At 37.4% G+C, this 25693-nt stretch overlaps 1 pseudogene across 1 annotated transcript; it reads right to left on the bottom strand.

Annotated features, from left to right (window-relative positions):
* Positions 1-512: 512 nt before the first annotated feature.
* On the bottom strand, positions 513-2903 carry LOC101000626 (annotated as a pseudogene). The gene has a single exon (XR_163321.5). The product of XR_163321.5 is annotated as a periodic tryptophan protein 1 homolog pseudogene (transcript).
* Positions 2904-25693: the final 22790 nt, after the last annotated feature.

Below are 25693 nucleotides of genomic sequence, written 5' to 3'. Positions count from 1 at the left end.
AAGAGAGAAAGCAAGAAGGGAGAGGGAGGTACCAGGCCCTTTTTAACAACCAGCTCTCTTGGAAGCTATCAGGGTGAGAAATCACCTATTACAGTGAGGACAGCAGCAAACCATTCATGAGGGACCTGCCCCAATGACCCAAACACCTCTCATTAGCCCCACCTTCAGTGCTGGAGATCAAATTTCAATATGAGGTTTGAGGGGACAAACATCCAAACTATAGCAGAATCCTAAATATTTCTTTGCTACACATTATATAATCAGGGCTTCCCCCTTTACAATTTAAATTTCTTTGTAAACACCATTTAATGATTGATTGCCCAATACTGGAGGGTGAGAATCACCATATGCTGCCTAACAATTTCTTTATTGCCTTTTATTTTATTTCAATAGTGCAGCATTGAACTTTTTGCATATTTGGCCACATTTAACACATATTGCTAAATCCCTTTCACTAAAAACATGTAATAGTGCCATACACTGTATTCATTATAACGCTGATTTTTTTTTCCATCCTTTAATCTCTTTAATTCACACATCTGTCCTTTGTATAAAGAGGTGTTTTGGTGAACCCAAGTTGTTACGTCAATGACATTCCACAGTATTAACACTAGAAAGATTGAAGTCACATTCATGAATTATACAGGAAATACCAAAGGTTCATGAACTGATTATTCTTCTGGCAAGTTAGGGTTGGGTCTCATATTATCAAACTAATTTTTAATGCCTACTAAAATTCATACTTAATAGGAAGACGATCTACAATTAAAATTGTCCCTTGTTAGGTGGAGAGCAAAGACTTATTCACACTGAATCTCCCATGCCTTGTGTAGCACTGGGCACAGAATGGCATTCAGTGTTTTGAGAATGAATGAATGGTCTGCCTCTTGTCTTTGATAACAGTGAATATCATGCTAGGAAAACAGGGGCATGTAACTTTTACTTACCAAACTCTATGAGTTGCATTGAGCATACTTCTCAATCGCGAGCATTAATTTGAGAATAGTTAGGAAGGAAAGTGGAGTCTCTGGGGCACTTGCCTCTGTTTGTGGCCTCCTGTGCAATCTTAGCCAAATAACAACCTTTCCAGGCCTAGGTTTACCCATCTTTTAATATTACAGGATTTTACGCTTTAAAAATTCTATAAATTACTACATATTTGCAAACCTAGATTAACTGTGACAGATGGTATGTTTGAGGGACTATTTTTTTTAAATCCTTTTTATTACTCTTTTAAGAAATGCAACAAGAGCCTTACAAACCATCCATTTGAAGAGCAAGCACAAAGACCAGCTCTGTTTGTGGTGCCACCACAGTTGCAGAAAGGAATATCAGGAAGTCAGAAATGAATTGTGTTTCAGTCACTCTGCATGGTTGCTGCCACATATGGAACATTTTTAGGCCAACTTTTCAAAATTCCCAGTTAAGGTAAATGGGAAATTAGATGATCTTCATTAAGACTCCATGGGTGTGTCTGAGCTCCTGCTGCCAAAAGGGCCACTGATAGATGAATTTCTTGCACTCCTGAGAACATGCCTCTCTCGTCTTCCAAATGCTTCATTTACCGAAGAGACTGTGCTTATATCCCAGACCCAAAGCCCTTCTTTTCGACCTCCAAAGGCATAAATAAATGGCAAATCAGGGCAACATGAAGAACAGAAGAGAACTCCCATTTTCATGTCCCTAGAATGAACTAGACTTGGCCTATCTCCTAAGATGTCCCAGATCTTCACATATTTGTCAACTGAAGCAGTCACAAGACAGCCCTTGATTTGACTGCTAAGATCAAGACCAGAGATTTCATCATTGTGCGCATTAAGTGTAAAAATTGGCTTATCTGAACCTGCATCCAAATTATACACAAAGCCATCATCTGTACTGGCCAAAAAATGACAAGGTGAAAAGTGATTCCAAGTCACTCTATCTGCCTACTGAATCGCCACATTCGATGGCTTTCATCTGGACTTCGGCCGTCATACAAAACCAGAAATCAGAGTCTGTGCTTCAAATGGATGAAACTGCAGCATTTGGACCTTGTCTGTGTGTATAGGGAGGCTAGCTGCTGGTTTCCCCAAGGACATATCCCACAGAATTACAGTGTTGTCCGCTGACGCCCTTGCTAAAACATTTCTGATTAGCTTATTCCATGAAAGGTCAAGGACAGCATCGGTATGCCCTTCTGCTGAGAAACTCTTCTTTCCTTTCTTTTTCTTCTTTTTTGAGAGTTTACTTCCCAGTGTGAAGACTGGCTCTAAAGAGTCCACTATATCAAGGTCCCACACTTCAATAACAGGGGTCATGTTTCCTACAGCAATGTAATTTCCAGTAGAATCATCTGGGCTAGGATCAAAATTCAGCCATTCCACACTCAGAGGATATGCAGACAAGAGTATATCCTGATGTACCTAAAAAGAGTCTTCTTCTTGATTATAAACATGCACCTCTAAATTGCACTGGTCCTGTTCAGCTCGGCCACAAACTATGAGATTATCACTGGGCTTAAGCAAGTTCATATTGTTCTGTATCTTTCAGAGTAACGTAAGGATCTTGATCATTACTCCCGTAGACCATAAGACCCAAGAGAGATTCACCAAGAGTCTCAGCATCTGGGTCATCTTCCTCATCATATTTATATAAGTCATACTTAGCTCATCATCGAGCGTCCTGTCGTCCCTTCTGGGTCACTCATCCAGGGCTCTTTACGTGCCTGCAGACTCTGCATGCCATCTCTGGCTGACCGCCTGCTTCCTCTTCATCAATGCCACCACCCACCTTCTTCTTGCACTTCTCCTTTGCTCCCGCAATGAGACGTTTACTTTACTCAGCTCTACCTTGTCTGGTGTCTCTTTGGTCATGCCGCAGCTGACCCAGGCCACACACCTCACCTGGCAGCTGCGGTTCATGATCCTCAGGTCAGCATGCACAGGCTGTGAAACCTCGCCGAGCATGAGGGACCACAGGCTGGGCGCCACACTGTCGGCCCGCACGGGCTGCTCACGCTGAATAGGTTTTTTAATTCTAATTTTTATTTTTATTTTATTTTATTTTATTATTTATTTATTTATTTTATTTATTTATTATTATTATACTTTTAAGTTCTAGGGTACATGTGCATAACGTGCAGGTTTGTTACATATGTATACTTGTGCCATGTTGTTGTGCTGGGCACCTATCAACTCGTCAGCACCCATCAACTCGCCAGCACCCGGCCAACTCGCCATTTACATCAGGTTTAACTCCCAATGCAATCCCTCCCCTCCCCCTCCCCCATGAGCAGGGCCCCCGGTGTGTGATGTTCCCCTTCCCGAGTCCAAGTGATCTCTCATTGTTCAGTTCCCACCTGGCGAGTGAGAACATGGTGCTTGGTTTTCTGTTCTTGTGATAGTTTGCTACAATGATGGTTTCTAGCTGCATCCATGTCCCTACAAAGGACACAAACTCATCCTTTTTATGGCTGCAGAGTATTCCATGGTGTATATGTGCCACATTTTCTTAATCCAGTCTGTCACTGATGGACATTTGGGTTGATTCCAAGTCTTTGCTATTGTGAATAGTGCCGCAATAAACATACGTGTGCATGTGTCTTTATAGCAGCATGATTTATAATCCTAATGTATATACCCAAAGAATAGGTTTTAACTATTGATAATTTGGTAGCTGAAAAATATCTCATTGTTTTGGCTTAAATAATATTTATTTGATTTTATGTAAGTGCATATATAACTATATGCACTTTATATTTAATACTTTTGTAAGTATTTTAAAATTTGCCCTGAGAATGTATATGATTCACACAATATATAATTAACATTTTAAAATAATTAAGACAAAAAGGAAATGGGTAGAAAAAAATAAAATCAATATTAAGAAGTTAAAACACAGAAGGAACACCATTAGGTGAACCATGAATATGACTCTAAGCTTTCTAGCAGCCAATTTAAAGAGGAAAACATAAGAAGATAGAGTGTATATTGGTGGCGGCCAGAGGCCAGGGAGCATATGGGGGAGAGGTGGATGAAGACAGGTTGATTAAAGGGTACAAATATACAGTTTGATAGAAGAAATAAGACCGAGTGTTGGATAGATCAGTAGGGTAACTATACAATCTATTGTATATTTCAAAATAGCTGGAAGAATACTTCCAATCTCATTGGGTATTGTGAATAGAATTGCTATGAAAATGAGTCTGCAAATATCTCTTCAAGACTCTGCTTTCGAATCTTTTAGATATATACGCATATATCAAATCTTTCCAGCATAAAGACAAATATTTAAGGTGATGGATATCCCAATTACAATGACTTGACCTTTACAAATTATGTGAATGTATTCAATTATCATATGTACCCCACATGTTGGAACTTTGGACATTTAGATAATCTTGATTTGTATCTTCTCAATTTTTCAATAATTTCTAGAACTACAGGAGAACTCATTAACTCTGTCCCTTCTCTGGATTTCGCACACAAAAAATTGTCTCTGTTTTTTAATTTTTTTTTGTATTGTGGTAAAAACATATAACATTTATGTTTTTAACTTAAAATTGTGTGTGTTTAATATGTACACTGTGATGTTTTGATATAAATAAATGGTAAACTGATTATTACAGTTAAGCTAATTAACATATCTATCTCTTCACATAGTTACGTTTTTATGGTAAGAATACTCAAGATCTAATCTTTTAGCAAATTTCAAATATCCACATATGTATTAACTACAGCCCCCATGCTGTACATTACATCGCTAGAAATTATTCATTCTACATCATTGAAACTTTGTACACTTTGACCACCATCTCCCATTCTTCCCCTTCTCCTGTAACTAACATTCTACTCTCTGCTTCTATGAATTCAACTTTTTAAGATTCCGCATGTAAATAAGATTATGCAGTAATTTTCTTTCTGTGTCTAGCTTAATTCACTTAGCATAATGTCTACCAGGTTCAACCATATTGTCACAGATGGCAGGATTTTCTTCTTTTCTAGGGCTGAATAATATCCCCTTATATATACATTGTTAAGTAAGTTGACCAAAACCATGTAACCAGTAGTGGAAGAAAGAGATGATAAACCCAGGACTGTCTAACTCCTGAGTAAAGCACTCATAAGCACTATAAAATAGTGTAGCTAACATTTATTGAGTGTATACTACGTGCCAAGCAGTAAGTTCTTTAAATATGTTATCTATTTTAGTTCTTATGACAAACCTGTAAGTTAGATTGGTACAAATATCCATGTTTTACTGATAAGCAAATCACTGTTATTAAGGGTGTTATTTGCCATCAAAACAAAGGAATTGTATCATTAGCAGGAACAGTTGTATCTCTCATAAGCAATTGGTTTGTTATGACTTTATGGTCACTGTAGACCACGGAAAATATTTACTAAGTGCCTTCTATGTGCCAGGTCCTTGTTTAATGTTCTTCAGAAACACAAAACAAAACACCCAAATATTTCTTCCCTTTTGAATCTTATTTTCTAGTGGAAGAAATATTCTGTAAATAACCATATAGTGCATTACAAAATAAGAGTTGTGTAGAAGAGAAAAATAGAGCATAGCAAAGTGGATCAGAATATTCTTGGGGTGCTCACTTGAGCTAATGCTTCACTCTGGGGGAATTAGTCATGCAGCTGTATTATGGAAGAGTATTTCTGTCAATGAAAACAGCTGAGAAAAATACCTAAAGTGGGAGAGCAAGCCTGGTATATTTAAGGATCTGGAAGGAAGCCAATACGACTGCAGTGGAGTGGCTGAGAGGGTGAGGCAATTAGATCATAGAGGTGATAAATTAATCCAGTTAGACTTTATAAACCACTGTAACAACTTTAATTTTCCTCTGAGTTTGATAAGAAATATGGAAAGATTTTGAGTAGAGAAGTGATATGAGATGTCACAGGATATCTCCAGATGCTATGTGGAGAGGAGACTGCCTGAGACAGGGTCAAAGTAGGGAGACCAGTTGTATTAGTCCATTTTCATACTGCTGTAAAGAACTACCTAAAACTGGGTAATTTATGAAGAAAAAAGTTTAATTGACTCACAGTTCTGCATGGCTGGGGAGGCCTAAAGAAACTTACAATCATAGTGGAAGGCGAAAGCGAAGCAAGGACCTTCTTCACATGGCTGCAGGAGCGAGAGAGAGCAAGGGGGGAACTACCAAGCACTTTTAAACCATTAGATCTCATGACAACTCACTCAGTATCATGAGAACAGCATGGAGAAAACCACCCCCATGATCCAATCACCTCCCACCAGGTCCTTCCCTCAACAGGAGGGGATTACCATTCAAGACGAGATTTGGGTAGGGACACAGAACCAAACCATATCACCAGTGAAAAGACTATTATAATGGTCCACATGAGCAATGACGGTGGTTGGAACCAGAGTGATAACTATAGAACTGGTAATAAATGACCAAATTTTAAACATATTTTGAAGATAAAACCAAAATATTTTCCTTACAGATTGGTTGGATATGGAATGTGAAGAGAAAGAAGGAGTCAATGATAATTAAATAAACAACTAAATGTAAACAGAATATTTAAAATGATAACAGCAGTTACATTAGTGTAAGATTATAGACTTTATTTTGTTCTTCATTCTCTTATATATTTTCCAGTTTCCTAGATAAATATAAATGGTTTCTATAATTAGAAGGGAGTAAATATATTTTTTAAATAAAACAATATTGAATCACCTGTTTTTCAAATATGAGGTTGGCAACCAGCTGTGATGGCTCACATCTGTAATCCCAGCACTTTGGGAGGCCAAGGCAGATGGATCACTTGAGGTCAGAAGTTTGAGACCCTCCTGGCCAACATGGTGAAATCCTGTCTCTACTAAAAATACAAAAAAATCAGCCAGGCATGGTGGTGGTGGACGTCTGTAATCCCAGTTCCTTGGGAAGGTGAGGCACAAGAATTGCTTGAACCCAGGAGGCAGAGGTTGCAGTGAGCCAAGATTGAACCACTGCACTCCAGCCTGGGCAACAGAGTGAGACTCTGTCTCAAAAAAAAAAAAAAATGAGGTTGGCAAATATTTAGAGAATAGTGGCCAGTGTTGGTGATAATGCAGTAGAACTGGCATTCACACATAGCTGTAGCATTATGAGTTGGTAAAGCTATTCTGGAGAGAAATGTATTCATGAAAGTTTTAGAAATGTTCATATAGTCACATATCAATGATTCCAGTTTTAGGAATTAACTGCAAAGAAACAATCAGAGATTTACTTTAATATTTAAAAGCAAAAATATTCATGTTTCATATGCAATTGTAATTGGAAAACACCTGAATGTCCAACAATATGGAATTCTTTTATTATATTACAAAGAATGTAAATCCACAGTTAGCATACTTTTCTGCTCTTACCAAAAAAAAACACATCTTTTTGAATAATATTTTCATGGCATTAGGAAAGGGTAAGGAAAAACCACAATTTAAGGAATAAAATTATTTTTAAGATTAATCCTAGAAAGCATTTGTAGATGTGGGAAGCCTGAGGACACTCCTCCCACCAGTGGCTAGATTCTCACGTGGAGGAGGTAAAGCTATATTGATATTCATACCTAATATAATGACACTGCGTTTTGCATGAGAAAAAAACTGCATGGGGCAAAAAACAAACCCCATTAAAAATAAGCAAACTATTTGAACAGGCACTTTTCAAAATAAGACATACAAGTAGCCAATAAACATACAAAAAAATGGTCAGCGTCACTAATCATCAGAGAAATGCAAATTAAAACCAAAACAAGACACCATCTCTCACCAGTCAGAATGGCTATTATTTAAAAGTCAAAATATAACAGATGCTGGCAAGGTTGCAGAGAAAAGGGAATATTTATACACTGTTGGTGGGAATGTAAATTGGCCCAGCCTCCATGGAAAGCAGTCTGGTCATTTCCCAAAGAACTTAAAACAGAGCTACCATTTGATCCAGCAATCCCACCACATACCCAAAAGAAAATAGATAATTATTTTTTCTAATTTCCTACTTTTATTTTAAGTTCAGGAGTACATGTGAAGGATGTGCAGGTTTGTTACATAGGTAAATGTGTGCCATGGAGGTTTCCTGCACAGATGAACCTATCACCTAGGTATTAAGCCCAGCATCCATTAGCTATTCTTCCTGATCCTCTCCCTCCTCCCCCACCCCGACCCTCCGAAGACCCCAATGTGTTATTCCCTCCCCCATGTGTCCATGTGTTCTCATCATTTAGCTCCCACTTATAAGTGAGTGCACGGTTTTTCGTATTTAGTTTTCTGTTTGTGCATTAGTTTGCCAAAGATAATGGCATCCAGCTCCATCCATGTCCTTGCAAAGGACATTATCTCACTTCTTTTTATGGCTGCACAGTATTCCGTGGTGTATATATGACATTTTCTTTATCCAGTCTGTCATTGATGGGCATTTAGGTAGATTCCATGCCTTTGCTATTGTGAATAGTGCCTCAACGAACATACACGTGCATATATCTTTATAATAGAAATATATATACTTAGTAATTATTAGGTATATACCAAATAATGAGATTGCTGGGTCAAATGGTATTTCTGCCTCTACATCTCTGAGAAATCACCACTCTGCCTTCCATAATTGTTGAACTGATTTACACTCCCACCAACAGCGTAAAGCATTCCTTTTTATCTGCAACCTCACCAGCATCTGTTGTTTTTGGACTTTTTAATAAGAGCCATTCTGACTGGCATGAAATGGTATCCCATTGTGGTTTTGATTTGCATTTCTCTAATGACCAGTGAAGATTTTGTTTTCATACATTTGTTGGCTGCCTGTGTGTATGTATGTCTTCTTTTGAGAAGTGTCTGTTCATGTCTTTTTTTCACTTTTTAATGAGGTTGTTTGTTTTTTATTGTAAATTTGTTTAAGTTCCTTATAGATGTTGGATATTAGACCTTTGTCAGATGCATAGTTTGCAAAAATTTTCTTCCATTCTGTAGGTTGTCTGTTTACTCTGTTGATAATTTCTTTTGCTGTGCAGAAGCTCTTTAGTTTAATCACATCCCATTTGTCAATTGTTGATTTTGTTGCAATTGCTTTTGGCATGTTCATCATGAAATCTTTGCACATGCCTATGTCCAGAATGGTACTGCCTAGGTTTTCTTCTAGGGCTTTTATAGTTTTGAGTTTTACATCTAAGTCTTGGATCCATTTTGAGTTGATTTTTGTATGTGGTGTAAGGAAGGGGTCCAGTTTTAATTTTCTGCATATTGCTAGCCAGTTCTCCCAGCACCATTATATTAAATAGGCAATCATTTCCCATTGCTCATTTTTGTCAGGTTTGTCAAAGATCAGATGGCTATAGGTGTGTGGTCTAATTTCTGAGTTTACAATTGTATTCCATTAGTCTGTTTTTGTAGCAGTACCATGCTGGTTTGGTTATTGTCACCCTGTAGTATAGTTTGAAGTTGAATAGCATGATGCCTCCAGCTTTGTTCTTTTTGCTTAGGAATTGCCTTGGCTATTTGGGCTCTTTTTTGGTTCCATTTGAATTTTAAAATAGTTTTTTCTAATTCTCTGAAGAATGTCAATGGTAGTGTAATGGGCATAGCATTGAATGTATAAATTGCTTTGGGCAGTATGGCCATTTTCACAATATTGATTCTTTCTATCCATGGCATGGAATGATTTTCCACTTGTTTGTGTCATCTCTGATTCTTTGAGCTGTGATTTGTAGTTCTCCTTGAAGAGGTCCTTCGCTTACTTTGTTAGCTGTATTCCTAGGTATTTTGTTCTTTTTTTGGCAATTGTGAATGGGAGTTCAATCATAATTTGGCCCTCAGCTTGCCTGTTGTTTGTGTATAGGAATGCTAGCAATTTTTGCACATTGGTTTTATATTCTGAGACTTTACTGAAGTTGCTTATCAGCTTAGGAAGCCTTTGGGCTGAAACGATGGGGTTTTCTAGATATAGGATCATGTCATCTGCAAACAAAGATAGTTTGACTTCCTCTCTTCCTATTTGAATACACTTTGTTTCTTTCTTTTGCCTGAATGACCTGGCCAAAACTTCCAATACTATGTTGAATAGGAGTGGTGAGAGAGGGCAACCTTGTCTTGTGCCAGTTTTTGAGGGAAATGCTTCCAGCTTTTGCCCATTCATTAAGAAATTGGCTGTGGGTTTGTCATAGATGGCTCTTATTATTTTGAGGTATGTTACTTCAATACCTAGTTTATTGAGAGTTTTTAACATGAAGGGATGTTGAGTTTTATCAAAGGCCTTTTCTGCATCTATTGAGATAATCATGTGGTTTTTGTCTTCAGTTTTGCTTATGTGATGAATCACATTTTTTTATTTGCATATGTTGAACCAGACTTGCATCCTGGGGATGAAGCCTACTTGATCGTGGTAAATAAGCTTTTTGATGTGCTGCTCATTTCAGTTTGCCAGTATTTTGTTGATGATTTTTGCATCAATGTTCATCAAGGATATTGGCCTGAAGTTTTCTTTTTTTGTTGTGTCTCTGCCAAGTAAAAATAAATTACTATATCAAAAAGAAGCACCCATTCATATGTTCATCACCACACTATTCACAATAGCAAAGACATGGAATCAAACTAGGTGCTCATCAGTGGTAGACTGGATAAAGAAAATGTGATACATATACACCATGGAACACTACATAGCCATAAATATGAATAAAATCATGTCCTTCTCAGAAACATTGATGGAGCTACAGGCCATAATCCTAAGCAAATTAATGCAGGAATGGAAAACCAAATACTGCATATTCTCACTTAGAAGTGGAAGATAATCTTTGAGTATACATGGACATAAATATAGGAACAATAGACACTGTGGAATACTAGAGGATGGAGGGAGGAAGGGTAGGTAAAACAAAAACTATTTGGTACTATGTTCACTACCTGGGTGACAGGATCAATACTCCAAACCTCAACATCATGCAATATTCCCATATAACAAATCACATGTACTCCAGTATCTAAAATAAAAATTAGAATTTCAAAAATTTTTAATTTCTTTGTATTTCTCAAGTAGTTTTTGCTAATATTCTGATTTTATTCTAATTTGATTAGTATCAAGATTTTAAGTTTATTAGAATAGTTTTACATCACATTGTATATTTATATAAAAGTGTACATCCTATTATAATCTCTTATTTTAATTTCACTTTTTTCTTCAAGTGATTTACAAAAAAAAAAAAAAAAAATCTATTTTTTTTTTTCCCAAATGATCAGCTCCTGGATTTATGATAATTTCTAGTTTTCTGATTTTCATTAAAATGTTTATGTGCTTATCTTTGATGTCTGGACTGTAGTGTCTAGTTCATTTGTTTTGCTTCTTTTTTCTTTAATAAGGAAGAAAAAATTTAATACTATGAATATGTAGTTTTATATGCATCCTGTTTGCTTTGATATATGCAATGTTTTCATTTTCTAAGTGCCCTGTGGATTTGCTCTTCTCTTTAATTCAATAGTTACTTTGAAGTGCATGTGTGAGAGTGTGCATGTATATGTGTATGCACAGTTTTGTTTGTGGGTACAAGTGCTTTTTAACTTCCAAGTATGGTTTCTGTTTGTTTTAACTTTTGTTCTAATTTCCTAGATTTGCCCTGTCCAATATGGTTGCCACTGGCCACGTGTGGCTAGTTACATTCAGATTAACCACAATTAACTAAAAGTTAAAAATCAGTCCCTCCAACAAAGTAGCCACATTTCAAGTGCCCAATAGCCTCATGTAGCTAGTGATCACCACATTGGACACTGCAGATATGGACTATTTCCATCATTACACACGTTCTTTTAAACAGTATTGCTCTAGATTGCATTTGGCATTGTGGTCACAGAGAAGGTTGTTTTATACTTTCTACTTTCGGGAACTTTGTTTTCTTTGTGAGTTGGTATAAAATCAATTTTTATAAATGGTTATTTGATGCCTGGAAAGAGAGTAAATGATCTGTAAAGTAAAAAGTTAGATAAATATCTTAATTAAAGCTTAATAATTACACTCAAAAATAAAGAAAGGATTGTGTAGGAAGGAGGGAGGTGGGCTGTATGGAATCTGTGAATGGGGCGTCCAAGCAGCAAAAAATATGTGTAGTACTTTTGTCTGAGGCAGTCTAGCTGTGAGAGGATGACCTGGCTGCTGACAGGCACACTAAAATATTTTTTAAGTTTATTTTTTATTGTGGTAAAACATAGTAAGTATATTTTCCTTTCTTATGATTTTCTTATTACATTTTCTTTTCTCTATCTTATTTTACTATAAGAATAGAGTATATAATTCATATAACATACAAATAGGTTTTAATCAACTGTTTATGTTACCAGTAAGTCTTCCAGTCAACAGTAGGCTATTAGCGGTTAAGTTTTGGGGGAGTCTAAAGTTAGACATGAGTTTTCAACTGTGTAGAGGATGGGCACAACTAGCCCCATCCCCCACCATTGTTCAAGACTTAATCGTACTTTGTTCCTGTTTATGGTTGAGTAATATTCCATTGTACGGATATACCACATTTGTTTCTCCATTCATCTGTTGCACAGTGCCCTCCAGGCTCACCTATGTTGCTTCAAATGACAGAATTTCGTTCTTTTTATGGCTGAATATTATTCAATTGTGTATAAATAGACCACATTTTCTTTCTCCATTCATCTATTCATGGGGATTTAGATTGATTTCATATCTTGGCTACTGCGAATAGTGCTACAATGAACATGGGCATGCTGATATGATTTCTCTTTGTTTGGATATACATCCAGCAATGGGATTGCTGGATCATATGGCATTTCTATTTTTAGATTTTTTAGAAACCTACATTCTGTTTTCCAAAATGCCTGTACTAATTTACATTTGCACCAACAATATACAAAAGTTTCCCTTTCTCTACAGTCTCGCCAGTTCTGTTATTTTTTGTCTTTTTGATAATAACAATATTTATTGGGATGAGATGATGCCTCATAGTTTTGATTTTCATTTCCCTGATGATTAGCGATATTGAGTACTTTTAATATATCTGTTTGCCATTTGAATGTATTCTTTTGAGAAATGTCTATTCAGATCATTTGCCTACTTTAAGATCAGACTTTTTCTTTCACTGTTGAGTTTTTTTTAGTTTCTTATATATTCTGGTTAATAATCCCTTGTCACATGAATAGTTTGCAAATATTTTCTCCCTTTCTGTAGGTTGCCTCTTCACTCTGTTGTGTCTTTTGCTGTTCAGAAGGTTTTTAGCTTGACATAATTCGATTTGTCTATTTTTGCTTTAGCTGCCTGTGCTTTTGAGGTCCTACACAAAAGTTTTACCAAGACCAATGTCCTGAAGCATTTCCCCAATGTGTTTTTTCTAGAAGTTTCATAGTTTCAGGTTTTATATTTACGTCTTTGTTCTTGATGTCTTTGTCAAAAATGAGTTAGCTGTAAATGTATAGATTTACTTCTGGGTTTTTTATTCTGATACGTTGGTCTATGTGGCTGTTTTTATGCCAATACCATGCTGTTTTAGTTATACCTGTGGAGTATATTTTGAAGTCAGATAATGTGATGTCTCCAGTTTTTTTCATTTTGCTCAGGATCACTGTGGCTATTCAAGGTCTTTTGTGGTTCCATATAAATTTTAGAATTGTTTTTTCTGTTTCTGTGAAGGATGACATTGGTATTTTGATAGGGATTACATTGAATCTGTAGATTGCTTTGGGTAGTATGGACAGTTTAACAATATTATTTCTTCCAATCCATGTACATGAGATATATTTCCATTTTTTGTGTCCTCTTCAATATCCTTCATCAGTGTTTTATAGTTTTCATTGCAGAGATCTTTGACTTCTTTGGTTTAATTAATTCTTAAGTATTCCATTTTTGTAGCCATTGTAAATGGAATCGATGTCTTGATTCCTTTTTCAGATTGTTTGCTGTTGGTATATATAAATGATACTGATTTGTGAGTCCTGATTTTGTATCCTGCCTCTTTATTGAATTCATTTATCAGTTTCAAGTTTTTTTGGTGGGGTTGTTAAGTTTTTCTAAGTATAAGATTATGTCATCTGAAAACAAGGACAATTTGACTTCTTTTTTCCAATATAGTTGCCCTTTATTTCTTTCTCTTGCCTAATTGCTCTAGCTAGGACTTCCAATACTATGTTGAACAAAAGTGGTGTACATGGGCATTCTTGTCTTGTTCCAGATCTTAAAGGAAAGACTTTAAATTTTTATCCATTCAGTATAATGTTAGTGGTGGGTTTGTCATATATGGCCTTCATTTTTTTTGAGGTATGCTCTTTTTATGCCTAATTTGTTGAGAGTTTTTTATTGTGTAAGGATGCTGAATTTTGTCAAATGACTTTTCTGCATCTATTGAGATAATAATATGCTTTTCATCCTTCATTTGTTAATGTTATGTGTCACATTTATAGATACGTGCATGTTGAACCATTATTGCATCCCTAGAATAAATTTAGCTTGTTCATAGTGAATAACCTGTTTGATGTGCTGTTGGATTCAGTGTGCTAGTATTTTGTGGAGGATTTTTGCATCAATACTCATCAGAAATATTGTGCTGTAATTTCATTTTTGGGGGGAACCTTGTCTGATTTTGATTTTGGTATGGGCCCAGGGTAGTGCTGGGCTTATTGGATGAGTTAGGGAGAGTTCCCTCATCTTCAATTTTTGGGAAAATTTTGAGATAAATTGATATTAGTATTTCTTTAAAAGTTTGGTAGAATTCAAAAATGAAGCTATTTGGTCCCAGGCCTTTTTGTTGTTGGGAGACTTTCGTATTGATTCAATGTCTTTACTTATTATTGGTCTACTTGGTTTTTCAGTTTCTTCATGCTTCAAACTTGGAACATAGACAAACTAACTTGTCTGCAGACCACCAAAATTTGTAACCAGAAATTCCATGTAAAAGCTTCTGTGAATGGAGAATTTTAACTCAAGAATTCCAGCCACTGACATGACCATCAACTCCCCTCACTCAAGTTACCTGTGACTGTTTTCCTTTATTGGGAGAGAAGGTGCACAAGAGTGAGCACCAGGCAGTCAAAATGAGTTTATGTTAATAAATTGGCTTCTGTTCTATAATTACTTCTGTGAGTCCAATTGCCATGGATCAGCCTCCTTGGGCAGGATCTTTGCTGAGTGTCAATAACCTGAAATATTGTGAACCACAGGACTTTCCACAAGGTGGCCAGTATAAGACATCAGTTGCTTCTCTAAAAGAGATCTCTATGAGGGCCTCTAACTGAAACAAGTGCTACACCAAATACCTCTTGAACAACTCCTCAGCTCTAGGGCTGAGGAAAAGCAAGGACTGAGAGAAGATGCATAAATGGGGGCCAAGTACCTCCACATGAGCACCTCATTTATGAATTGCCTGTATCTTCCCTGCCTTTTGTGTAAGCCCAGCAATGAACTTATTTTGTGTGTGTTGGGGAAGGATAGAAGGGCAAGGCAGACTTGGATATCACAGCAGGATCTATTATGGGGCTTGTCTTCCTCTCGTAGCAGCCCTGGGAGGTGGATGTCAGTATCTTCATTTTACAGATTAAGAAGTTGAGGCACAGACATACATATTGCATGAACTAGACAAAGCCACAGAGCTAGTAAACAAAATTTAAAATTTGGTCCTGGGCAGCACATTCCCCAACTTCAAACCATGTTATAAGGCTACAGTAACCAAAATAGTATGGTACTGGTACAAAAACAGAAACATAAGCCAATAGAAGAGAATAAAGAACCCAGAAATGAAGCTTCACACCCCAGCCATCTGATCTTCAACAAAGTTGACAAAAATAAGCAAGGAGGAAAGAACCCTCTATTCAATAAATGGTGTTGGGATAACTGGCTAGCCATAAGCAGAAGATTGAAACTGGACCCCTTCCTTACACTATATACAAAAATCAACTAAAGGTGAATTAAAGAATTAAATACAATACCTTAAACGATAGGAATCCTAGAAGAAAACCTTTAAAACACCATCCTGGACATTGATCTTGGGAGAGTTATTCGCTAAAAGTCCTCAATAGAAATTGCAACAAAACCAAAAATTGACAAGTAGGACCTAATTAAACTAAAGAGCTTCTACACAGCAAAAGAAATTATCAACAGAGTAAACAGATAGCCTACAAAATAGGAGAAAGTATTCTCAAACTATGCATTCAACAAATGTCTAATATCCAGAATCTACAAGGAACTTATATAATTCAACAAGCAAAAAAAAATTTAAGATGGGCAAAGGACATGAACACTTTTCTGTTTTTTTGGTGTGTGTTTTGTTGTAGTTGTTGTTTATTTGAGACAGAGTCTCACTCTGTCACCCAGGATGGAGTGCAGTGGCAAAATTATAGCTCAGTGCAGCCTCGATCTCCTAGGCTCAAGTGATCCTCCCACCTCAGCCTCCTGAGTAGCTGGAACTACAGGTGTGCATCACCACAGCTGGCTAACTTTTTTGTTTTTTGTAGAGACAGGGTTTCGCCATGTTGCCTAGGCTAGCCTTGAACTGCTGGACTCAAGCAATCTGCCCTCTTCAGCCTCACAAAGTGCTGGGATTACAGGCATGTGTCAACACACCTGGCTGACACTTCTCAGAAGAAGACATACAAGTGACCAAAAAACATACGAAAAAATGCTCAACATCACTATCATTAGAGAAATGCAAATCAAAATCATAATGAGATACCATCTAACACCACTCAGAATGACTGTTATTAAAAAGTTAAAAAACAACAGATGCTGGCAAGGCTGCAGAGAAAAAGGAATGTTTATATGCTATTGGTGGGAATGTAAATTAGTCCAGCCACTGTGGAAAGTAGTCTAGATATTTCTCAAAGGACTTAAAACAGAGCTGGACATTTCTCAAAGAACTTAAAACAGAGCTACAATTTGACCCAGCAATCCCATCACTAAATATATACCCAAAAGAAAATAGATTATTATACCAAAAAGAAACATGCACTCATATGTTCATTACCATGCTATTTACAACAGCAAAGACATGGAACCAACCCGGGTGCCCATCAGTGGTGTAATGGATAAAGAAAATGTGGTACATATACACCATAGAATACTACAGAGCCACAAAAAATAATGAAATCATGTCCTTTTCAGGAACATGGATGCAACTGGAGGCCATTATCCTAAGCAAATTAACGCAGGAACAGAAAACCAAATACCTCATGTTCTCACATATAAGTGGGAGCTAAGCAATGGGTACACATGGAGATAAAGATGGTAACAATACACACTGTGGACTACTAGAGAATAGATAAATGAAGTGGGGGAAGGACTGAAAAGTTACCTATTGGCTACTATGCTCATTACCTGAGTGATGGGATCATTCATATCCCAAGCCTCAGCATCACACAATATACCCATGTAACAAACTTGCACATTTACCTCCTGAATCAAAAATAAAAGTTGAAATTATAAAAAGAAGTTTGAGCCTGGGTCGTCCTAACTCCAAAGTTCACATTATGCTCATGCCGGCCCGGGGAACGAGGCACCCTTCCCATTTGAATGACAGACATCCTCCACCCCAACATTTGGTCCAAATAAGCAACGTTTGTGTTCTAGGAGGTCCAAGCTCATGCTCTGCATTCAGGAGGACACAAGCAGAGGCCCCCACCCTCTCCCTGCCCTGTGTGAGTCCATCCAGGCATGAGAATTGCTCCTTGGCATCCACTCTGTACTGAGAACATCAGGCCTCTTCCTTATCAGGAACACAATCACAATGTCCCTGAGGCCTTCCTGGTGCCCACTGGAGTGGCCAGGACAATCAGACCTGTGTGTCTGAGCCATGGCAAGCCCTGGTTCCTTTCAGGGCTGGGGTCTGGGGCAGCTGTGGTCTTATGGAGAGAAACTGGGCTGGGCTTCAGAATTCCAGCGATGGAGTGCCCAGCCTGTCTGTCTCAATATGTGTGAGCCCGCTCAGGTCACTCAATTTTCTGAGCCCGGTTTCTCAATGTGCAAAATGGAATGCACAGTAATTGGGTCCTACCCAAGGACACACACGCTGCTATGCTTCCAGGATAACTGGAGAAACTCAAAAAGGCAGAAAATTAAATACAGAAGTGAGGTGACTCAAATTAAACTGATACTTTTCCAAAATTCAAGACAGATCTTTGTGCAGTTCACATTTGTTCTGACATCAACTCATGCCAGAAGCCTTCATATGAAAGGCAACTAATGCTAGGAAGGACTGCAGTATTTGTTTCCCAAAGGCCAACTTCAATTCTGCCTGGCTGAATGACTTTCCTCATCTGTTGCATAGCAACCTCCCTTTCAGGTGCATACTTTTCCTCAGCACTTCCTCTGTAATGTGTCTACAGTGAAATGTAAACAGGTTCAGGAAAGGAGGTTTAAAACACCATTTTATGTTTCCTGCTCCCAAATCTGTATCTCCTCTATTAACTTGGCCTATGATTTTTAGATCCATAATCCAACTGCCTATCTCCATTCTACAGTTGGATATCTCTCAGTACACTCAAAATTAACATGTCTCAAATTGATATCTTATAATGTATCCTTCTCACAAACATTACATATTCCTTCAATTGACTTTTTCAATTCAGTGAATATCACCAACATATATTCAGATTCCCAAACCAGAAACTTATGAGCCTTCCATCACTGCTTACTTTACCTGATCTCTTATCCCATATTAAAAATACCACAAAATCCTTAATATTCTACCTGAAATACATATCAACTTCTCTATCATGATAGTTGAGGCCACGGGCATAAGAGTCTGTTAAGTGACCTCCCTACTTCAAATCTTTCCCCTTCTACAATCAGTTCTCCACAGAGTATCTAGAGCAATTGCTTTAAAATGTAAATCATATTTACCAAGCAAATGGAAACAACAACAACAACAAAAAAAAACAGGAGTTGCAATCCGAGTCTCTGATAAAACAGACTTTAAACCAACAAAGATCAAAAAAGACAAAGAAGGGCATTACGTAATGGTAAAGGGATCCATGCAACAAGAAGAGCTGATTATCCTAAATATATATGCACCCAATACAGGAGCACCCAGATTCATAAAAACAAGTTCTTAGAGACCTACAAAGAGACCTAGACTCCCACGTAATAACAGCGGGAGACTTTAGCACCCCACTGTCAATATTAGACAGATCAACAAGACAGAAAATTAACAAGGATATTCAGGACTTAAATTCAGCTCTGGACCAAGCAGACCTAATAGACATCTACAGAACTCTCCACCCCAAATCAACAGAATATACATTCTTCTCAGCACCATACAGCATTTATTTTAAAATCGACCACATAAGCAAATGCAAAAGAATGGAAATCAAAACAGTCTCTCAGACCACAGTGCAATCAAATTAGAAATCACGATTAAGAAATTCAATCAAAACTGCACAACTATATGGAAACTGAACAACCTGCTCCTAAATGACTACTGGGTAAATAACGAAACTAAGGTAGAAATAAATAAGTTCTTTGAAACTAATGAGAACAAAGAGACAATGTACCAGAATCTCTGGGACGCAGCTAAAACAGTGTTAAGAGAGAAATTTATAGCACTAAATGCCCACAAAAGAAAGCAGAAAAGACCTAAAATCAACACCCTAACATCACAATTAAAAGAACTAGAGAAGCAAGAGCAAGCAAATTCAAAAGCTAGCAGAAGACAAGAAATAACTAAGATCAGAGCAGAACTGAAGAAGATAGAGACATGAAAATCCCTCCAAAAAAATCAATGAATCCAGGAGCTGTATTTTTGAAAAGATTAACAAAATAGACTGCTAGCCAGACTAATAAAGAAGAAAAGAGAGAAGAATCAAATACAACAAAAATGATAAAGAGGATATCACCACTGATCCCACAAAAATACAAACTACCATCAGAGAGTACTACAAACACCTCTATGCAAATAAACTACAAAATCTAGAAGAAATGGATAAATTCCTGGACACATACACCCTCCCAAGACTAAGCCAGGAAGAAGTCGAATCCCTGAATAGACCAATAACAAGTTCTGAAATTGAGGTAGCAGTTAATAGCCTACCAACCAAAAAAAAAGCCCAGGACGAGGCACATTCACAGATGAATTCTACGAAAGGTACAAAGAGGAGCTGGTACCATTCCTTTTGAAACTATTCCAAACAGTAAAAAAAGAGGGACTTACCGTGAACTCATTTTATGAGGACAGCATCATCCTGATACCAAAACCTGGCAGAGACACAACACAAAAAGAAATTTTCAGGCCAACATCCCTGATGAACCTCGATGCGAAAATCCTCAATAAAACACTGGCAAACCGAATCCAGCAGCACATCAAAAAGTTTATCCACCACGATCAAGCCGGCTCCAACCCTGGGATGAAAGGCTGATTCAACACACACAAATCAATAAACATAATCTATCACATAAACAGAAACAATGACAAAAACCACATGATTATCTCAATAGACACAAAAAGCCTTTGACAAAATTCGACACCCCTTCATGTTAGAAACTCTCAACAAACTAGGTATTGATAGAACATATCTCAAAATAATAAGAGCTATTTATGACAAACCCACAGCCAATATCATACTGAATGGGCAAAAGCTGGCACGCTTTTGACAGTCGGCACAAGACAAGGATGCCCTCTCTCATCACTCCTATTCAACATAGTATTGGAAGTTCTGGCCAGGGCAATCAGGCAAGAGAAAGAAATAAAGGGTATTCAGTTAGGAAAAGAAGTCAAATTGTCCCTGTTTGCAGATGACATGATTGTATATTTAGAAAACCCCATCGTGTCAGCCCCAAAATTCCTTAAGCTGATAAGCAACTTCAGCAAAGTCTCAGGATACAAAATCAATGCAAAAATCACAAGCATTCCTATACACCAATAATAGACAAGCAGAGAGCCAAATCATGAGTGAACTCTCATTCACAACTGCTACAAAGGGAATAAAATACCTAGGAATCCAACTTACAAGGGACATGGAGGACCTCTTCAGGGAGAACTACAAACCACTGCTCAGTGAAATAAGAGAGGACACAAACAAATGGAAAAACATTCCATACTCATGGATAGGAAGAATCAATATCGTGAAAATGGCCTTACTGCCCAAAGTAACTTGTAGATTCAATGCTATTCTCATCAAGCTACCATTTACTTTCTTCATGGAACTAAAAAACACTACTTCAAATTTCATATGGAACCAGAAAAGAGCTGGCATTGCCAAGACAATCCTAAGCAAAGAGAACAAAGCTGGAGGCATCATGCTACCTGACTTCAAACTATACTACAAGGCTACAGTAACTAAAACAGCATGGTACTGGTACCAAAACAGATATATAGACCAATGGAACAGAAAAGAGGCCTCAGAAATAACACCACACATCTACGACCATCTGATCTTCAACATATCTGACAAAAACAAGCAATGGGAAAAGAATTCCCTGTTTAATAAATGGTGCTGGGAAAACTGGCTAACCATATGCAGAAAACTGAAACTGGACCCCTTTCTTACACTTTATACAAAAATTAAGTCAAGATGGATTAAAGACTTAAATGTAAAACCTAAAACCATAAAAACCCTAGAAGAAAACCTAGGCAATACCATTCAGGACATAGGCATGGGCAAAGATTTAATGACTAAAACACCAAAAGCATGGCAACAAAAGCCAAAATTGACAAATGGTATCTAATTAAACTAAAGAGCTTCTGTACAGCAAAAGAAACTATCATCAAAGTGAACAGGCAACCTACAGAATGGGATAAAATTTTTGCAATCTATCCATCTGACAAAGATCTAATATCCAGAATCTATAAGGAAGTTAAACAAATTTACAAGAAAAAAACAAACAACCCCCTCAAAGAGTGGGTGAAGGACTTGAACAGACACTTTTCAAAAGAAGACATCAATGTGGCCAGCAAACATATTTTTAAAAAGGTCATCATCACTGGTCATTAGTGAAATGGAAATCAAAACCACAATGAGATACCATAACACACCAGTCAGAATGGCGATCATCAAAAAGTCGGGAAAAAACACGTGCTGGAGAGGATGTGGAGAAATAGAAACACTTTTACATTGTTGGTGGGAGTGTAAATTACTTCAACCACTGTGAAAGACAGTGTGGTGATTCCTCAAGGGTCTAGAACCAGATATACTGTTTGACTCAGCAATCTCATTACTGGGTATATACCCAAAAGATTATAAATCATTCTACTATAATGACATGTGCACACATATGTTTATTGCAGCACTGTTTACAATAGCAAAGACCTGGAACCAACCCAAATACCCATCTGATAGACTGGATAAAAAAATGTGGCACATATACACCCTAGAATACTATGCAGCCATAAAAAAGAATGAGTTAATGTCCTTTGCAGGGACATGGATGAAGGTGGAAACCATCATTCTTGGCAAACTGTCACAGGAACAGAAAAGCAAACACCACATGTTCTCACTCACAAGTGAGAGTTGAACAATGAGAATACATGGACACAGGGAGGGGAACATCACACACTGGAGCCTGTTGGAAGGCAGGGGCAAGGAGAGAGAGAGCATTAGGACAAATACCTGATGCACGTGGGGCTTAAAACCTAGATGACAGGTTGATGGGTGCAGCAAACCACCATGGCATGAGTATACCTATGTAACAAACCTGCACCTTCTGCACAGGCATCCCAGAACTTAAAGTAAAATTTTAAAAAAATGTAAACCAAATCATGCCATTTCCCTGCCTGTATCTCCTATTGCCTTCCCATTGCAATCAGAATAAAAGTCAAACTCCTAATCCTGGCCAAGCAATGGCTTTGGCGGGGCTTTAACCTTCTCTCCCTTCTGTTTTCTTCCTCTCCATTCTTCACCATCACTTCATGTCAAATATTAATAACATTCTTCAATAAGAATTCTTGCTTCCTTAGGTCATGCAATTTGTGAACACAAATAGCTTTTAAAAACAGTGATATTTTTATTGACCTGTAACATGCAATTCTATATAGAATTCCATATGACCCAGCCATCCCATTACTGGGTATATACCCAAAGGATTATAAATTATGCTGCTATAAAGACACATGCACACGTATGTTCATTGCGGCACTATTCACAATAGCAAAGACTTGGAATCAACCCAAATGTCCATCAGTGACAGATTGGATTAAGAAAATGTGGCACATATACACCATGGAATACTATGCAGCCATAAAAAAGGATGAGTTTGTGTCCTTTGTAGGGACATGGATGCAGCTGGAAACCATCATTCTTAGCAAACTATCACAAGAACAGAAAACCAAACACCGCATGTTCTCACTCATAGGTAGGAACTGAACAATGAGATCACTTGGACTCGGGAAGGGGAACATCACACACCGGGGCCTATCATGGGGAGTGGGGAGGGGGAGAGATTGCATTGGGAGTTATACCTGATGTAAATGACGAGTTGATGGGTGCTGACGAGTTGATGGGTGCAGCACAGCAACATGGCACAAGTATACATATGTAACAAACTTGCACGTTATGCACATGTACCCTAGAACTTAAAGTATAATAATAATAAATAAATTTTAAAAAAAAAAGAATTCCTATGCTTGTTATAAAAATGCAACTTTGTTGGCAAGTAATCTATTGCCCTCGTTTCAACCAGAAAGCCTCATCTAAGCTCCCTTGCCCCACATACAGGAATTCCAGATGTCCCTTTTTCAGTTCCTGTCCTGATCTGGCTCCTCATTATTATCCACATCTGGAGCCTCAGCCTATGCCACTTTTCCCATTTTTTTTCCATTCTCCAGCTACTTTGAACTTCCTTCATTCTCACCTCAGTGACTCTGTACTCTCGTTTGTTTTGCCAGTAATATGCTTCTCCTCATTCTTCGTCTGGCTCTTACACATCCTACAGAAATTGACTTAATATCATTTTCTCATAATGACCTTCCCTACCCACCTTGACCCTAAATTGGGGCTTTACTACAGCTAGTGTGACCATATATCCCAGTTTTCCTAGGACAGTACTGGTTTGTACCTGTTGCCTTAGCAAAATTACAAATAGCACCCTCATTTACTTTCAAAAGTAACACCACTTGGTCGATAAATTATATGATTAACTCTAAGTAGAGGTCCAATACATGCAGAGAAGCAGTAGAAAAAAGCAGAAGAGAAGAGTAAGAGGGATGACAGGAGGATGTAAAAAAATTTTAAGTGTAGGAAGAGTGGAAAGATGCAGGAAGAAGGGAGATTATGAAGGATAATAAAGATTGAGAAGAGGAGATGAAGGACTAAATACAGAGAAAAGAGAAATGGGCAAGCTGAAGAGCAAGCAAAAGGACAGGGATGTGAAGAGAAATAATAGTTCAGATGAATTCAAACCTCAACTGTAAGTGAATATATTAAGGATTCTCAACTCATTAGAGTGCAAACATAAAACATGATGTTATTTTTTACAGTGATTGTTCTCCATGTAGGAAAGTTGAAAACATATCGTTTACACTTGTGTAGATTGGCCACATCCTATTAGTTGGTGGTCATATTATTAGAATGATCTCATATAATTTTTTACTTATAAATATAAGTAAATAGATGTGCCATGTAAGATAGTCACATTTATTTTACAATTGGATTTTTGAACTTGATTTAAATCTCAGATCTCCTTGCCTACCTCAAGTCATGCTAGACCAGGCTGTGACTTCAACATCGTAATGTGTAAAGGAGATGAAGAAGTCAAGGACTGTAAATTCTCTCCCTTTGTTGTCCTCCCTTCTAGAAATTTACTTTCCCCTCTATGGTGTTGTGGGATATGGAAAGACAAAAAAAGGGACACACAACTCTTTACTCAACTGGATGAATTTTCCAGTCCCACTCTCTTATTGATGTAACTTCTTCCTTAGACCACAGTTGGGGCTTAATGAGAATGGGTTGGAATTATATTAATGCCTTATTGATGAGAGACTCATCTCAATGTAACTTCCCTAAACATTGAATACCCCTTGCAAGATTTGGTCACCATTCCCCACTGACCTCCAACTGATGGCTTTCATATAGCATCCCTCTATGATGTGTGCTTCTTAGCTATCCACCCACATACTGTGGCAGTACTAGAAAGACTATGGCCCTCAATTGCATCTTCTCTCAGTTATCAATGCTATGACAGTCCTATAAATCCTCTTTACCAGGCAATTCCCACAATGTCATCTTCCCTATTCTCTTTTCTGCTACTCAGCTAATATAGGATCAAATCAATAAGTACATAGGCTAATCAGACATATAACTGAGGAAAAAATGTGTCTGCCATTCTCCGAGGAAATCTTCATTTTTATAGTAATATTGATTTCCAATTTAATTTTGTTGTGGCCAGAGAATATACTGTTATCAATCTTCTAATATCCATAAAGTCTGTAGTGATGTACACTCTTTTATTCCTGTTACTAGAGAGTTTTCTCTTTCTTTGTTCCTTGGACATTCTCTCTAGGAATTTATAATTTTTATTAATCTTTTCAAATTATCTCTGATAAATACATTTTTATATTCATCTCATAAAATATATATGTATTCATCTCTGATAAAATACATATATATATATATATATTTTTTTTTTTTTTTTGGAGATGGACTCTTGCTCTGTCACCCAGGCTGGAGTGCAATGGCACGATCTCAGCTCACTGCAACCTCCTTCTCCCGAGTTCAAGCGATTCTCCTGTCTCAGCCTCCCTAGTAGCTGGGATTGCAGGTGTACATCACCATGCCTGGCTAATTTTTG

The sequence above is a fragment of the Papio anubis genome, chromosome X (assembly GCF_008728515.1).
Source record: "Papio anubis isolate 15944 chromosome X, Panubis1.0, whole genome shotgun sequence".
Classification (NCBI taxonomy): Eukaryota; Metazoa; Chordata; class Mammalia; order Primates; family Cercopithecidae; genus Papio; species Papio anubis.
The sequence above is the reverse complement of the archived record's forward strand: the minus strand, read 5'-3'. Positions and strand labels throughout refer to the sequence as shown.